This window comes from Amblyomma americanum, chromosome 6 (assembly GCF_052857255.1).
Source record: "Amblyomma americanum isolate KBUSLIRL-KWMA chromosome 6, ASM5285725v1, whole genome shotgun sequence".
NCBI lineage: Eukaryota > Metazoa > Arthropoda > Arachnida > Ixodida > Ixodidae > Amblyomma > Amblyomma americanum.
Genome location: NC_135502.1, coordinates 150,777,484 through 150,793,101, shown reverse-complemented (window position 1 = coordinate 150,793,101; position 15,618 = coordinate 150,777,484).

Below are 15,618 nucleotides of genomic sequence, written 5' to 3'. Positions count from 1 at the left end.
AATATAAACGGCACTTTTCGCTGCATATTAGATCCACGAGGTTTAACCCCATCCATACTAGATGGCAAGGAAGTTCGCTGCTAAGGTGGTAAAGAGTGACTCAAAAGAAAGCACCAGCTGTAGGAAGTTCTTCAGGTTACCAGGCGCCATCGCTAGAACACGTGAACGCAGGGCCCCAAACAAATCATGAAGAAGGTCAGACATACCTTCACTTTTAAGCTCCTTATTTTCTGCAACACACTCACAACATCGAGAAAAGATGCCGACGGGGACACACTCTTGGCCGCAGTAGCTGTTTTGTTTTGTCTCTTGTGCATATGACAGTCTCCCTTGCCGTCGAGTCTGGCTATGATTCGGCCGCTCAGGAACATGAACACTTTTTGCTGGAGGTCGAACTACAGACTCGCGCGCACTGGACCTTGGCGTCTTTCTGGACTCATGTCTCTTAGGGACATTGTTGGGTAACGCAACAACATCAGATTCCAACACTGGGAACTCGTCTAATCCTGAGAGAGGCGTCTCAGTCGGTTCGGTTTCGGGAGCAGCAATAAAGGATATTTGACGGTGCAGAGCGCTCACACGGAAGGCGCAGACTCCGAAACTCGCTGGATGATCACCACCGCAATTGGCGCAAGCAAATTCGGCCTTGCAGGTTTCAAAGTCGTGGTCGCCTCCGCACCGCTTACAGCGTCGATCCTTTGTGCATATTGTGGCCACGTGACCAAGCCGTTGGCATCTAAAACACCGTGGTGGAGCTTCAGTGAAATCTTAAACTGCGTGCTTTGTGAATCCCAGATCAATTTTTTTGGGGCGCTCTGAGTTGGGAGCGAATGTAAACACGTTAGAGTTGGTAGATTTCGCAGCCCATTTTTTTCCTGGAGCCTCCACACGACGCACAAGTCGTCTCACGTGCAGTACACCTTGTGATTTCGCATAATCGAGTAGATCGCGTTCTGAATTCCACTTTGGTACACCCTTAATAACACGTGTTCTTCATGTAGGAATGGGGCAACCGCACGTTAACTTTGATGCCAAAAATCTGAGAGCTCTGCAGGAGCTTGTCAACCTGCTCTTCCGTCGAGACTTCCAGTTGAAGACCTGCTCTTCCGTCGAGACTTCCAGTTGAAGAGCCCCGTGCATGGTGAACTGACTACGGATCGGAGCTGATCCCAGCAGTGATTGAATGGCCGCGAAAAGTAAGATGGGATTCTTCTCTCTTAGATCAACGCCTTTCTATGTGGACTCAATCACTAACTGAATCCCGACCATTCGTTGCTTGCGATGACTCACCAGTTTGAAGCCCTCGTTGTCCACGTCAGCCATATCCGATGTGTAGTCCGATGTGTAGTTCGAGCCCCGGTCACTCAAAATTTCCCTCGGGAACCTATAACGCGAAAACATTTCCACGAGACCCTCCGCCACTTGATACTGTCAATAGTTCTCAGTGGAATAGCGTCCGTCAGGATAACGAGTGGCCACGTCAACCAGAATAAGCACATATCTATTGCCTTTGGCGGATACTGGAGAGATTGTTCCCAGAATGTCAATCGCCACTCGCTGAAACGGTAGGTCGATGGCTGGCATCTTGCCCAGAGGTACGGGACCAACTCTTCCCTTCGAAACTGTGCGCTGGCACACGTCACATGAGCGAACAAAGCGCTTAACGTCACTCTGAACACCCGGCCAAAAGAACTCCTCGGTGATCTTAGACACCGTTTTTGAACACCATGGTGTCCGGCCATAATGGCGTCATGTCCTAAGCATAGCATGGTCTCTCGCTTATCTCTTGGTAACACCAGCTGCTGGGCCCGCCTTCCTGAACCAAATCTGCATTCCCTGTGCAAAAGACCATTTACCAATTGATACTCGAATGACGTCCGACTCTTCTTTCTTTTCACCTTTTCCCCGACTCTTTCGAAGCAGGTCTTCAGGCTCAGGTCTTCTTTTTGCCTAATTGCAATTTCTTCCGGTGTTACGCTCAGGCACATCGTAACAGGAGTAGAGAGCGGACGCTGCTTTGCTCGGGCTGCCGCTTGAGCTCTTGTCTCCAAAGCCGACGAGAAACTGACTGCACCCGTCTGACCTGTCGCGGCCTTTTCCTCCTTTGGATGTTCTTCAATGTCGAGAATCCTCCTCTGGGGATCGGGGTCTTCCACACTTCTTGCACCCGTAACGTTTCCCAGGATGAGATCGTAGATAGGTTGGTCTACGCATTTTGCCACTACCTCCCTCGTATAATATGGCGTGGACACTAGAATCCAGGCTTCAGGAAGGTACCTTACTGTGCTATCTACAAGAGTGACGACCGACGCTTCCCCTTTAAGATCCTCGTCCTTCACCAGGCTTCTGCGAACCAAGACTCTGTTTGCTCCGCTGTCTCTAAGCACCAATATAGGACGGTTTCCTATTTGCCCAACCACCACTGGCATTGGTGCTTTCGACTTGGGTGTTCCAATCACTGCCTCATTTTCCAGCGGCGTTTGCTCTACTTTCAGCTGTGGAACTTTGAATGGCGTGACAAGTTCTACCCTTGAGTCAACAACGCATGCAACCAGGTCCTGCGTTCTGTAGCGGCACTGATCCAGAGTATTTCCCCTCCTCTTAAAACCTTGACATACAATCTGTGTTTTTTGTGCAGCGCTACTAGTCCGACAGTCAGCTGCACGGTGTCCCATTTGCCGCAGAGAAAACACCTTACTGGCGCCTTAGATGCACCGCCATATACTGTTGGTTTTGCCGCATCTGTCTCTAGGGTCTTTTCGGTTTCCTCCTTTGCCTTACTCAAATTTCTTAGCCCTTGAGCCTCGAGGAATTGGTCTGCAGTGTCTGCGAACTCTTCCAATGAACACAACTTCCTTTCTTTAAGGAATAGCGCTAGCTTTGAGCTGCAGCACGCTAAAAAATTGCTCTGTGAGCAGCTTGTCACGCATCCCTTCAAACCTCTTTTCTATATTTGAGATATCAAGCCACCTGTCAAAATAGTTGGTCAGCCTGCAAGAAAAATGCTTCGCGGTATCCGAATCCTCAGGTTTCGCGGTGCGAAATCTCTAACGAAAACCCTCTGCCGTAAGCCTGAATCTTTGGAGGAGCGCCTTTTTGACTTTCTCGTAGTCCATGGAATCAGCAGCGGGCATCCTTATAAACATATACAGCGCCTCTCCGACTAAACACATGCTCAATGCCGTGGCCCATTCACTGCGCTCCCAGCCTTGCCCCAAAGCTATCCGCTCGAATCGTTGCAGATATGCGTCCAGGTCATCTCTTTTGCCATCGAAGGGAGCCATCAGCTTCCTTGGACAAATTCTGACCTGTATAGAAGATTGCGCCTCTTTCCACAAAATAAACTCCTTCTCCCGTTCTATCATTCTTTTCTCCTGTTCTTCTGCCTCGCGGGCTCTTCTCTCTGCCTCGCGAGCTCTTTTCTCTTCTCGCTCTTCCGCCACGCGAGCTCTTTTCTCGCTCTACTGCCTCGCGAGCTCTTTTCGCCTCGCGTTATTCTGCTTCACGAGCGTCTGGGCGTGTTAGCGCCCTTTCCTCTCTCTGCCTTTTTGCCTCTTCTTTCTCCTCGTCACAGGGAGGCATCGCTTCTTCCTTGCTTAACCCTAGCTTGAGCGCAGCTCTAACCTTTCTGCAATCCCATGCTTTCTGCCGTCGAGAGATCGGAAAAATCCGTCACAAAGCAAAAAGAAAAAAAGGAAATTAATCCCGGCACAGGCTCGCCACTTATCATTGTCACGGATCTCTCCGGAGAACACTCGGACTGAAAGAATGGACTAGGAGAAGGGTGTACCCACGCAAACGCACTTTTATTACGCCCTACGTGACACACACACTAGAACACAAAACTAACACAACACACAAAGGCTATAAATACACACGACCCGGGCACACTACTACCAGCGTATACTACTAGCGTTCTACTATTCGTGGTCGGCGTTCGTTGGTTCTGTGCGGCTGCAGCGTTGTATGGATACCGTAGCCGGCGTCGAGGCGGCGTTCGGCGTGGTTGGGCTCTCGTTGCTGGCGGCGTTCGACGCGCTTGGGCTGGCGTCGCTGGCTGCGTCGTACAAGCTCCCGGTTCAAGCGCCCGTGGAGGTGATGCCGGTGCCGTTGGCGTGGGGGCACCACCCGGGTGGGTGGCAACAGCGCTGGAGATACCCCTGGCCGTAGCAGGTGGTAGCGTCCTCCGTTGACTCCCCGGAACGGGCTCAGGCATGGCAGGGAGTCCATGATGCGGAGTCGTAGAACGCGAGCTCACCGGAGCAGTAGCCGGCGTCGCTCTCTTCCAGCCGATGTGTCCCTGACCCGCCGGAGCCTCCGCTTCTCTGGTGTTCCCACTCGGGCCTCGCTCTCACTCCCCCTTTTATAGCCTCGGCGTTAGTCCAAGTATGCCTTGTCGTCGTCTTCTTCTCTTCTCCAACAATCATCTCTCCACCTCACCGAATGCTTCTCCACCAAGCCTCTCCCTCCACCTCACCGAATGCTTCTCCTTCCTCTTCTTTATTCTTCGGTTAATTCGCGTCGTCTTCTTCACACCTTTTTCCTTTAAAATTAAAGTTAGGCTCTTTATTATATGTGACAGGCCGGATTGTGGATTGCGTTTCACGGCCAACACGCTCATCTCCCAAGGCGATTCTGTGCTCGATGCGTTTACAGTGTTCGACGAAGGTGTTGTCTACCTAATGCACTGCCCGGACGTCATTTGTATTGTTGTCGGATTCTCTGATTATGGCTTCGCTCCACTTCTCGCATGCAGTGCTCAAGTTCAAATCTGTTCCTAAACCGACCTTTAAAAGGGAGCACGCCGCCGCCACAGCTGCGCCTTTCACAGTCACGTCTGCTGCTGCGCCAACAGTCGCTTCCACCACTCCGCGCGCCACTAGTCTCGCGTAGGTCACCCAGCGACCAGCTCTTGCTAGATAAAAGGGCAGCGCTCGCCACCTAGATAACGCGAGGGCAGCGGGGTGGGTCTGCGGCACCTGGCCCTATGGGGCTGATAAATCAAATGACCCACGCCCTAGTGCCGCGCGTCCGCCACAAGCGCGTCTCTTCTCTGACCTTTTCTGTTTGTGCTCGCTGCACTATTCTCTGACTTCTCTATCCACAAGGGTTAGTGGAGGTGGATACACATAGAGCCCGTTGGAAGGCCCGTGCAACCACAACAGCCTAGAGAACGCAGAGATATGGAGCCAGAACCGGTCGTCGGGACGAGTTCATCGACATTGCTTTGGAAACGCCGGGCTGCTTTTAGAGATCCCTATCACTGAAAGCGGCACGAAGCCGCAGTAGCTAGCTTCCGCTCCGTATAACCTGGCTCAGCTGAGTTAGGCCACAGCAGTTTTTTGTCTCGCCAATGAATGGGACCTCGCACAAAGAGCATGGCATTTTTTACGTCATGTCAGGGTATTTCTCTGCGCGGACGCGTTCCTTGGGTCGGGGTAGAAAGCGAATGCTTGTTGAAACTGGTTTGTGAGACACGGAGATATCACGCTTTCACAAAAAAATGCCAACAATCGCTGTGCTTTTTCAAGCTTGTTTCTTTTCCTTTTTGCGCGGTAAGAATAAACAGGCATGATAAACATGACGAACAGTTTGTTTTGTCGTGGCAGACATTCTCTTGTTGTGATTTGAAATTGCTATTCGCAATTATCTATTTCTTGCTTTCACCACTGGAAGCTCGCCCAGGTAAAGAGCCGCTAGGTACCGGATGTTGCGGCCAGTATTATAAATCTAATTTTGGGCCTTTACCTTCAGCTTCAGTTCAGCAAGAGATGCTTTATTTTCACAAGGCTCTCCAGAGAGGCTAAAGGTGATATTTTTATTTGTAATCATTACTGTATGTACCAGCTATCCCAGCTACAATTCTCCAAAATGCATTTTGCCAAATAACTCTTTCTTTTGCGGTTTGTACAAGCAGATGCAATCACTGAAACAGAGAGGACAGCTGTGCAAGTTGTCTAAGCATACATCGGTAGGCGGCAGCCCGCAGCATGTGACCAGGAGAGGGGGCTGTAACAAGCACATGGATGACGAGCTGGATGGAATGGCACCCGGGCATGTCATCACCGCAGCCGTTCCTTAGAGCCTGGACCCTGTTCCAGCAGCGGACCCTTTGGTGAAGCGGGCGAGCCCTGATGATACCCTACAGGAATAATTGCTTCCGCGCAGCCTCTATTCGCACGTCCAGATCTATGTCTCTTAGTTATGTTTTTCATAAATGTTCAAACATGAAACCTCCTGGTTTACTCATTTTCAGTGCATGTAACTGTAGAATGTTGTATTCACAAATTCGTTCTATAGAAAAAGGTTGCGAAATGAGACATTCGTCACAGAAAGATTTGGCACTGAAACGCACATAAGGCATAATGAGAATGTTGGGTAACCAGCAATGAGTGTGCCTGGATGCATGCGGTGAACAACCAGCTGCTAAGCTTGGTTGGGATACGTTCTGTAGCCAGTGGGTGTGGCACGTTGCCACTGGAAAACAAGCGTTGGATTAGCTTGGGCTGGCAATATTGGGCAGCCAGGTAGTGTGGCTGCAAGCCTCTGATAAACAACGAGTGAATAAGCTTGGGACCTATTGGATGGCCGGTGAGCTGGTTCGGCTGCCTGTGAAGGATAAGCGAATGAGGAATAATTTTGGACGACTAATGTTGAATGTCCAAGGAATGCCAATGAAGCGACTAAATATCCTTGCACACCAATACTGGCTGCTGATTGGAAAACCATTGTAATACATTAGGTCGAACACTTCACCGGGTAGCGCCCCAGTCAGGCGTCATTACGGGTCTTTATTGGAGACAGTTTTCCCCATTATTCGAGCAGTGCTAGACCTTTATTGGCGCGCCGCTTGGGATAGCATGCATTTTAATTCGCTTGTCTTTTGTACTTGCCTCATGACATTATTTCTGCAAGTTTTTACTGCTCAAAATATTTTCGGGGTTCATATCTAAGATCTAACCTTAACCACATGTATCAGCTAAGCAAATTTCACCACGTTGCTTAGAATTATGTGCATACGAACTGTTCTTAGGACTGAATGACTAAGAACTAAATAAGTGCAACGGTGATTTTGTGTATTTTTGCAATAGTCTGTATGAAAGGAAATCGAATGCACGTTTCAATGACGTAGGTCCCGAAACGTGCATTAAGCTTTTAAGGGCGTGAATGCTTTCTGTGAAAAAAATGAATATGCTCAACTAGTCACCACGCATATATCCCACGCGTACACGGAGTCTTCGCCGTATCTCGAAACGGAATGCCCTCATTCGTGCAAGAGAGAGAAGGTACTGTGTGGAAGGTTTTGGAAGAACACCCTCAACAATGCTGGAAATATTTGCGCATTTCACGTTTTCAGAGTACGACATTAACCATATGTCCACATCACTGCAAAATGTAGAAATGCGGAGCTCTGCGGTTCGTATGATTGTTAAAATTTTTAGACTGCTCAACGAAGGACCGAGCGAAGCACTGTGCTTAAGTAGTAAAGTATTTTTTTGAAAAATACGCATAACATAAAGAAGGAATCGAACCACATTATGGCCGAGATTGTAATTCATGACAACAAAGAAATTTGTTGCCAATGCGTTTCGCGCTGATTTCTGTTGCAATATTAAGTTGTGTTTCGAACGTGCTGCACCAGATGTGTATTATTGTTTTTTTGGCCATCGTAAGTTTCCCCGCTGCAATAAATTTTAAATAGTTTTCCCCAAATTACCGTGGAGACATAAGGGTGACATTTTGTCCAATCTACGTCTGATCCGTCAGAGACTTGTACTACAATATTACCCCTTTATTAGAAAAGCGAATTATGATAGATGATATGCTTTTGAACAATGAAGAAAGGATGAACGATTACACATACACAACCACAATCCACAATAGACAAATCCTCGGTAACCATTGCATATTACACACATAACATCAAGTCATGAAAGTTAATAACATGTACCAGTGTTGAGGATACCACTATCGCTTTTTGACGTCGACAGAGTTCAGGATACCATTATCCTTAGAGGCCATTGTAGAATACGCGTCTGGGCAGCCACGGTTACGAAAAGAAACGCTCAGAGAAAAGCGGACAGAAAAAACTATACCTGCGAAATATGGAGGTCTTACGAGTTAAAACAGCTGCTGATCGCGCCATGGGCGGCTACAGCACCAAACAACCACCAAAGAAAAACCCGCCCCCAGGTAGGGCATTTCCTTTTAAAGGCGAGAGCGACGGGCGCCGTCTGCCTCTCATGAGTTCCTTCTGCTGGCAGTTTATTTACTGATCCTTGGTAATCTTACTCTTCCTTCTGTGAAAATAAATGTTTTTACTACTACTACTACTTGGTAATCTCACGAGATGGCGAACAGAAGTGATATGCATAAGCACGCGTTAAGGACAGAACACTATAGGTAAGGTGCGAAATGGTTTACAGAGGCATCCCGATTGTATTTTCAGCGCTTCCCTGTTCAATCGTGCCTTGTAGCCTAATTGGTGCCTTGGTATTCAGCAGTCCTGATTCAAGAGACGTTTCGGATATTTTTCTTGCATTAATTTTTTTACATTCTCTTTGCGAATGAGAGATAAAAGACGACTGCTTGCTGAATGTATTTTTTTATACTCTCGTTTTTCCTTCACACTAGTTCCTGCTTATTGGGTCACCACTAGGAACCCTAGGCAAAGAAATAATACCTTCCGCTCTTTTACCACGACCGTTTCAATGGTTCACTTGGTACAAAGGTGCGCTGCTTTCAAGTGTGGTCTTAGCAATCATAGGCACTCCTGAATTTTTCACGATTTCAAAGCTTATGTCAGGAAATAACATTCGGCAACAAAATTACTTGCATTGAGGCTAGTGTTACACGTTTGAGCCTTACTTCAGCAGACTGAAATGCCAACTTGCTTATCATCAAAAGTGAGTGCTGTAAACGGCAAAACAATGCCTGCGCAAACATGCACTGCCTAATAAAACAACTTACTCAATATTAAATGGACTTCAGGATGGAACCCACAAATAATCAAGAATTTTATCGCGCAAAACTGATGAGAGGCGCACACTTCCTTCTTCATGCACCTCTCTCGTGAGAACCTCCCAAGCAAGCCTGCAAAGAAATAAGTGGTGGCAACATTGGTAAAGGATAGTGAAGGTGTGAGTGTAAACTGTTTATGCCAATCAAATGCTGTCCTCTTATTATGGACTATACTCCTTTTGTAATAAGCAAGCATTTTTTTTTTGAACGATGAGTTCATCTGTATGATGGAGCCATGAGTGCTTTTTGGAGTGGTGCCAAGGGGAAGAAGGGGACTCTTTTAAACAGATATAAGACTTGCAGCTACTTTCAGATATTCACTGGTAGTGACACATTTGCTCTTGCGATATGGAAGCAAGTAATTCAATTCATTTAATGAAATTATGTAGTGCTTTCTAGCGCGTTAACAGAAGTTATGCTTCATTTCCTGCTTAGTGCTTTTCGTCTTCCCAATGAAGCAGAATATCAATTTCCCACGAAACTTTTGAATGCGAAGCGATCACGACAAGCAGGGCATCTAATCTGGCAACCTCGCCTCGCCTCGACACCGCTCACGAACGGCGCGGATCTCGCGATTTCACTGCATCGACACTTTGAAGAAGCAAGCGATGTGTTAAAAACCGCGTTAATTTGTTTTAGTATATTTCAGGCAGGAACAACTTCTGCACAGAGCCCGTATAATCGACATGGCCTGGCGGTAACTTTCATCTTCTTTGTAGCAGAGATTCGCGCGACGTACTAGATATCTTCTTAACAATTACTTGAAGCCTTTAATAAAGCGAATCGCGTTTTTGCCATGACCAATTTCGCTAAGCCAAATGTGAAAACATGGAGCTGAGGGAAAACGGTCTTCGCACAACACCACGTTGACCTGTTCAATGCACGAAGCTTCACACCGAGTTAAATGCTACATGATTTCAGATAAGTCTGCCGGAGTTAAGGAGAGTAAGAATCATCTCCGTCAGCCTTCTGGTTTGAAATTTTATCGCGTAGCTCTTGCTGGCTTGCCACAAGAGCGCGACGCGGAGGTCGCTACAGGGTTCCCCCCTCCCCATAGAGCATAATCCATAGGATGTGCCCAGTGGACATGTTTGGTGGAGACCGCACAGAATGGTGGCACAGTCGAGGCGAGACTGACGGGACAGACCAAAGGAAGAGGCGAGGCATTGAACGCTGATTTTAGCCTGTGAGCATAAACAAAGTCTTCATGGCCGTTGCTGTCCAGCGTGGTATTCGTTGCTCAGTGGACCATGCGGAACGGTTAATCATAGGCCAGCGTCAGACATGGACTGATGTGGTCACGGCGGACGAAGATATGGCTGCAGGGGGAAGGCATGGGTGATAAACAAAAAATTGAGGGGATTTGCAGCAGGGATAACGGGAGTAACGTGGCAAAAAGCGTTGCGTAGGTCTCATAGATAGATGGAAGCATCATGAACGAATGGAGGGGACGCAGGACAGAAATTCTCAGGGAGGCATAGGGGAACACCTTAGACGTGCTCAGCGGAACAGCAGCTTCGATCAGCCTTCAGCGCTTAGCGAATGCCCAGGAGAACGTAGGGAAAGTAGTCTGACCAACTCTCTCTTCGCAGATAAATGATAAGAGCCGCTTCAGTTGGAGATGAAAGCGTTCCACCATGTTATTGCCGAAGGATGGTCGGCGGTCGTATGAATCTGACGGGTGCCCAGTACGCTTGCAAGAGTAGTGAACAGGGCCGATAGAACTGGTCGGCCGCAGTCGCTGGTGAAGGCCGATTGGCAGCCGAAACAAGACACCCGGCCGGCCATGAAGGCCGAAGCAACTGTCTTTGCCGTAGTGTCAATGGGCAATGCTTCTGGCCAGCGGGTGAAACGATCCACAAATGTGAGCAGGTAAGACGCCGCACCTGATGACGCGAGCGATTTAGCAAGCTCTTTGTCGACGTCCGAAAGCCTAGCGGTGGTCGAAAAGGAGAGGCAGGCCTGATGGTATGCCAGTGAACTTTGACGCGTTGGCATTCAAGTAAAGTTCGTGCTCAGCGACCGGCGTCGCCATAGATGCTCGGCCACAAGAAGCGACATGTTACCAGCTTCTGCGTCGCACAAATATCAGTGTGGCTCAAGCGGCGAAGTTTTTAAAAATGGCGCGACGGAAAGCCGAAGGTAAGTAAAGGCGTGAGACACCAGTGAATGAAGTTCGAGGAAAAATTCAGAGGACAGTCATTGAAGGACAGGGACGTGGAACAGGAGCAAAGCCGATGCAGCTCAGGGTCGTTCCGCTGTGCAGCCCTTAGATCCACCACCTACACTATTGATTTAGAAGCCATGGCACCGATAAGTAGAAGTGCCTCAGCAGCAGCAGCATGTTCCGTCCCATGGACACCACAGATACTCAACGTAAACTCGCAAAAAAATACATTTGGCGGATCTAGCATTCAGCGTAGGTGCTGTGATTTTCTTGCAAGGCAAACATCAAGGGCTTATAGTTTGTAACGACGTGCAAGTCTTAGAGATGTCACGTGAAAAGTGCTATATTTAGCTTCATGTGGCTTAACCTTTTGTGAAAAAACCCGAGAGCCTGCCAAGTAGAGAAGTACTGCTCGAGAACTGTGGTGACTCCAACGCTTGAGCCACTGGTGATGAGGCGCAGTGGAGCTCAAGGAACTGGATGTACTAGCGTCATTGATGCACTGAAGTGGGGCAGCAGGATTTTTTTTGGTGGCCAAAATGCCCGTCAGAGGCTTCCAGAAATTGGCGCATTTCGGGAAGAGCAGGCGACGAGGAGGTCATGGATGTAAGCGAACACAAAGGAAAGGCCTCAGGTAACCTCGTTGAGAGTTCGCTAAAAAGTATGTGCTGCGCTGCGCATTCTAAAAGGCGTCAGCACAATCCCAAGCAGGCCGAACAGTTCAATGGCCGTGTCGCAATATCCCCGAGCTCCTCGGGAATTTTATGGTAGGTTTTCAGTAAATCAAACTTAGAGAAGATGTTGCATCCACTCATGTTTGATGTGAAGTCCTCACTCAGAGGAAGTAAATAGCGGTCGGGTAAGGTGTAAGTACTGAGGGGCGGTAATCTCCACATGGTCTGCACTTGCTCGTATCTTTCTTTGGCGCTAAGTGTAGTGGCGATTCCAAGTTGCTGTAGGGTGGGTGCTCGATGCCGAGTTCAAGCATGTGTTTAAACTCACGGCGAGCAAGGAAATTCATTCTCCAGAAAGGCGACGAGGGATTGAAAACACCGCAGGTTCAGAGGTTGATATGTGGTGGGTGATCGAGTGCTTCACGGATGAGTGTGGTGTGTGGCTTCGTAAGGTTGAGAAAATCAGAGAGAACTCTCGCGTACGGCGAAACGGGGAGAAGTGCTGGAAGTCCCGTGGCCGCAGTGGTGAAGAGCATGCCGTTGAAGGAGAGGTGCGTGCTGAGATGAGGCGATAAGCTGGCATGCCGACCGCGACGTTGAAGAAGTTTGCGAGACGTTGTCGATAATGAAAACCCACCGAAACGTTCGAACCAATTCAAGTTTAAGACTAAGGATGGTTTGGGCTCCGGGAAGCACGAAAGTCTCGGGGACAGCGTGCAAGGGCGTGAGACCATCCAGCCGCCTTTAAAGAGCATATAGTCGATCTTTTATGCTCGCTAGTTTTGAGGCTGTGATAGTAACTGGAAGCAGAGTTGTCACTGCGCTGAGGTTGGGGTAGCGTGAGTAGTCCGCAACACGGTCACCCAGTTCGGCGAGCTCGTCCACCGAGACATCAGCCGCATCCGCGAGGACGAGGTCTCCGAGGAGATGGCGGATGCGACTGAGGAGCTGCGAAGTACAGCTGTCACCGAACCTGTAGAGATGAGAAGCTGCTGGAGTCTGCTGCACTCGGACGCTGCCTTACGGCCTACGAAAGCCGCCTTCAACATGCGGAAGTGTCAGGTGAGGTCTGGCGAGATGATGACGTCCGCTAATTCCTCGGTGAAAGTCAGGATGCCGGTAGGACACGAAATGGAGGAACTTAATCTCCTGACTTGTGATACACCGTAGCTGGACATGCTCCTCAACCTGCAGTAGCCAAGCGCGAGGGCTATAAGGCGAAAATAGCGGCAGGTTGACTGGTTGGAACGCGGCAGCCGACAGGCGGAGCGTCCTGGGGCGCGTCGTCGCATGTAGGAAGGGCAGAAGAGCCAGCGGAATGGACGCAGGAGGGTGGGGCTGCGTGTTCCAAGCCTTGTAGCGAAATCTCACGTAGCCATGTTAAGGAAGACCCAGCTGAGACAGCGTGTAGGTACGAAATTTTATTGCACTGCTCGTGCTGCGCATGCGGTGACCTAGCGCCAACCTCTTCTTCCTTGTCCGGAGCCGTGCCCTCGCCTGCGACCAGAGCGCGGAGCCAGGGGCGCTACAGGTTCGTAGCGTAGCGTGGAATGCGTAAGAGTTTCCTGCCACCCATCCAGTGGAGTCGTGTCGGCCGGGAGAGGGTCCCTGAAAATTCCGGCTATCGCCTCGTATGTGGATACAGAACATAATGTAGGCCTCTGCGGCTACTTAATCACAAAGTTCTTTTGCCGAATATGCGCAAAAGGCATTAGGATTCAAGGTGGCTAATACGCAAGGCGAGAATCTCGGTTAGAAGTGCGAGCATTGTTCGTGCAGTGTCTAAGCAAGCTATCAGAGACGGAATTGTAGACTTCGTGGCGGCCAGTGTCTGCTTACTACTTCAGAAAAACATTTCAACATGGCAATCGCAATTCATGGGAAGATTTTCCCGGCTTGAATTCCAGTCGCTTATTTTGAAGTATAGAGCGTGTCCAGTGCTCTCCAACCTCGGAAAAGAAATATTAACCTCCAGTATTATCTTCTTGAACACACCATCCGATATGTTGTACGGCCACTGACGTGAGCTTTTGAGTCATGTCATGAAAGATGCGTACTGAACTTTCAATTTCATTTTTCATCAATGACAACACCCCCCCCCCCATGTGTCCGCAGTAGGCTCGGAACCTATCTTTCACTCGAGCAGGCGGTGGGATCTTGCATGGTTGCAGCCAGCATTTATATCTGAGAACTCCAAAGCCCTCACAAAACAGCGTCACCATAACAAATGTAGAATTAGAGGTAAAACATTCATTTTCCACTCTAATGACTTGTCCTTCACACTGCATTTATATAAATGATTCAAATGGTAGGTTTTTAATGTATTTAAACTGAACACACTTCCTAAACCACGTGTTAGCCAGAATGGCTCAGTATTGGTGACGATATCTCATGCGTATTTCATTGTTGATGACTCATTGCTTGGCTACGATATCTGCCGACAATATGAGACTGAGGTTAAGTTGCGTTAGCATAAGAGGTTGGGCAAGTTGTTACATATTCAAGGTTAACAAGCGCAAAAGTGACAAAGACGAAAAGAAGAAGATAACACGACACGAGTGCCACAACTTGAGAAGAAGAAGAAGAAGAAGAAGAAGAAGAAGAAGAAGAAGAAGAAGAAGAAGAAGAAGAAGAAGAAGAAGAAGAAGAAGAAGAAGAAGAAGAAGAAGAAGAAGAAGAAGAAGAAGAAGAAGAGGAGGAAGACACGAGTGCTTTCTGAACTGAGGTTAAGACCTCCTCGATGTTATGATGAAAGCTGATGAAGGCGCCGATGTGTATTAAACGGCGGTAGTGTGTTGCAGTCTAACACGAGGCGTCATTGTCTGCAGCCGTAGCATAGTGTTCTGATGCAGTGGCCAGCGAAGCTGAACTGTTCTCGCCACCGCAGGTCTGAATCCCCCTCGCGGCATTATTTATGTATTGATTTATTTAATCAAGGTTAGATTCAAGGCTTCAGCGATGAGCCGACTTTTGCTGCTTTGGTCGTTTTGGTTGTAAAGAAACCTGTCATCCAACAGGGTGAGTTGTTGGGCTAGTTGGTGTTCGGATTTTACAGGCATGTTTTTAGCGCAAAGGACGGGACGAGATACAGACAAGACGAGCACGGGCGCTACTGACAACTGCTTTATTGAAGAAAGATCGAGGCATATAAATACATATCTGGCCTGCGCCAGCGCTACCTAACAAGGAACTTCGAATCACAGCAGATGACGCGATAGGAAATTGATCTCAGAATTATACAAAACGACAGACGTGTCACTAACGCAGTTCTGACCCCCTTTCCTGATAAAGAAAGCTTCCAAAGTTTCACGGGCAGTTTTTTGACAACTTCTGCCAAGGATTGAATCACTCCGGAACCGTGGCTCACACTTGGTGCAAGCAATGCAGTGGGCAACTAAATTCGTGCGTTCCTTATTGTAGATATCTTTAGCATGCTCCCGGAGTCGATCGTTTACGCAGCGCCCTGTCTGGCCGATGTACACCTTGCCACATGACAGGGGAATCCTGTACACGACGTTCATAGCGCACTGCACAAACCGTTTTTCGTGGTTCTTATGACAGCCCCTTTTTTGTCTTCGCAAGTAATGCGGCGGCTCAGCTGAGCAAGTTTCTTAGGGGCTGAAAAAACCATAGGCACGTCAAACCTATTAGCCACCTTTTTCAGGTTGTGGGATACCTTGTGCAGGTACGGTACCACTTCCGGCTTTTGCTGACCATCCATAGTCTTTGCTGCAGATGTGCGCTTACCAGGATTCA